General features: G+C 35.1%; 1 non-coding gene across 1 annotated transcript; it reads right to left on the bottom strand.

The window, feature by feature from the left end:
• Nucleotides 1-1,712: 1,712 nt before the first annotated feature.
• Nucleotides 1,713-1,785, bottom strand: TRNAF-GAA (transfer RNA phenylalanine (anticodon GAA)). The gene has a single exon. It is a non-coding gene; the product is annotated as a tRNA-Phe (tRNA).
• Nucleotides 1,786-2,798: the final 1,013 nt, after the last annotated feature.

Raw genomic sequence — 2,798 nt, 5'->3', positions numbered from 1 at the left:
GCCATTGAATTTTTACATTTTCAGTTTGTCTCCATGCACCAGTATAATTCTGACCCTGTGCTTCTAGAATAGGTCATGGTCGCACATAAAACACAATTTGCATGCATAATGTTACATCAAGTTTTATTTTTTATGAGATGCAAACAATTGGAGCAAAAAGGAGACAAAAATTTAGAGAAAATATTTTATTGATTGTTAATGTTAAAAGTGAGACCATTTGTCCCAAAATGTGCTGAAACATGTCAGAAGGACATGGGCATTTCACATTTTTTAAACTATGATTACCTACTTGTTAAGTTTTTGTTTATTAAGTATCGTTATGGTCTATTGATGTATGAGGTGAAAACTATGAAAGTAGACTTACCAGCAAATCCGTTTCTAGATATATTTCATGACAGCACTTCAGAAGGTTGATTCCCTACCCTAATAGGGACAGAGAACACAAAGAGGTGAAATAGTCCCTCCTCAATGACTGTCCAAAGGATTTTTCTAGTGCCAAAAGAACAACAGACATATGCACAAAAAATCTGTTTGATGTTCCTAGAGTTCTTTTTTGAGAGGACAAATTCAGATTCACTCCAAAGACTCTCAGGAAATTTTTCAAAACCACATTACTAAGTTTTGTTTGACCTCATCTAATCAATAAATGAAGATAAAGTTTCTTGAAATTAAATGTTGATGTCAGAAGTGGGATTTAGACCGCTCGGCCATCCTGACTTTGATATGCAATTGGAACTTAACTCCTTCCATGCTAGTCAGCAGAAATGTTACCATTCCTTGTGATTAAAAACTTGTCACACCACCCCAAAAAAGTCAATAAATAACATTTTTTATATGCGTACTTTTCGTCTGCATTAATTTTTAAACCTCCATTTATTTTGTTTGGATATTAGAAATGTTAGATTTCTCACAAATGCGGTGATGCACCACATTTCTTCAGAAACTACTGTTTGGCCACACAGCAGGGCTTTGAAAGGAAGAGCCCTATTTGGGTTTTGCAATGCAGATTTTGCAGGAATACCTTGCAGATGAAATTTGCAGAGTACCAAAACAGCAGAAAACCTCCCAAAGTGACCACATTTTAGAAATTATTTTGCACAATGAGTTAATCAACACCTGCAATTACTATTGTCAGCCTATAGGTGTTTTCACTCTGAACCATCCAGCATTGCAAGTATGCCAGTTTAGTGCCCAGCTTTTGCTTGCAGAGACAAGCAACCCATACATTTTTAAGTGGGCTCTACTCACTGGAGCAATGTCAAATATGTAGATGCTTTGTCTCACCATTAAAGTAGAAACCTCCTATATTTCAAATTAAAGATGACGGACCTGTGTGGAGCTTGTGTTTTTTGCCTTTTTGACTTTGTCCACAGCATATTTTTTAAGGACATTTGTCTCAGTAATGCCTCAGTGTTTCATAGTCAAACAAGCTGACTATAATCATTCAGCTAGTGTCTGATAAGTGCTGTCTGTTTCAGCTATCAGGTTACCTTTTAATCCTCTTACAGCTAAGTCAATCTGAAATAAAACAAAATAGAGGAAAAATTACTAAAAAATATTCATGTGTTCAAAAGGAAACAGTTACCGTTTCTCAAATGTTTAACATTTTGTTTTCTGTAGATAGTTAAGATTTTTAGGCCTTTTGATCATGATCTGTCCATGTGCTTTGTTTAATATCTCCTTAAAATGTAAACGGTGAAGAAAAAGCATTTTGCCGAAACCCGGGATTGGACCAGGGACCTTTAGATCTTCAGTCTAACGCTCTCCCAACTGAGCTATTTCGGCCATATCTATACATTTTCTGGGGGGTTTGACACTCTGCAAATGTCAAGTGTCACACCTGGAGGGATATGTTATAATTTTTCATTTGACTGTTTTTTGAAGCATGATTTCTATTTGAAACGCCTTCCATTTTGCTGTACATATTTAATAACATTCATTAACTATTTGTGAATGAGTAGAAAAAGACAGCAATTTTGCCATTGAATTTTTACATTTTCAGTTTGTCTCCATGCACCAGTATAATTCTGACCCTGTGCTTCTAGAATAGGTCATGGTCGCACATAAAACACAATTTGCATGCATAATGTTACATCAAGTTTTATTTTTTATGAGATGCAAACAATTGGAGCAAAAAGGAGACAAAAATTTAGAGAAAATATTTTATTGATTGTTAATGTTAAAAGTGAGACCATTTGTCCCAAAATGTGCTGAAACATGTCAGAAGGACATGGGCATTTCACATTTTTTAAACTATGATTACCTACTTGTTAAGTTTTTGTTTATTAAGTATCGTTATGGTCTATTGATGTATGAGGTGAAAACTATGAAAGTAGACTTACCAGCAAATCTGTTTCTAGATATATTTCATGACAGCACTGTAGAAGGTTGATTCCCTACCCTAATAGGGACAGAGAACACAAAGAGGTGAAATAGTCCCTCCTCAATGACTGTCCAAAGGATTTTTCTAGTGCCAAAAGAACAACAGACATATGCACAAAAAATCTGTTTGATGTTCCTAGAGTTCTTTTTTGAGAGGACAAATTCAGATTCACTCCAAAGACTCTCAGGAAATTTTTCAAAACCACATTACTAAGTTTTGTTTGACCTCATCTAATCAATAAATGAAGATAAAGTTTCTTGAAATTAAATGTTGATGTCAGAAGTGGGATTTAGACCGCTCGGCCATCCTGACTTTGATATGCAATTGGAACTTAACTCCTTCCATGCTAGTCAGCAGAAATGTTACCATTCCTTGTGATTAAAAACTTGTCACACCACCCCAAAAAAGTCAATAA

Source organism: Dendrobates tinctorius, unplaced genomic scaffold, assembly GCF_039654945.1.
Source record: "Dendrobates tinctorius isolate UK_male_01 unplaced genomic scaffold, ASM3965494v1 ptg000300l, whole genome shotgun sequence".
In the NCBI taxonomy this organism is placed as follows: domain Eukaryota; kingdom Metazoa; phylum Chordata; class Amphibia; order Anura; family Dendrobatidae; genus Dendrobates; species Dendrobates tinctorius.
The sequence above is the reverse complement of the archived record's forward strand: the minus strand, read 5'-3'. Positions and strand labels throughout refer to the sequence as shown.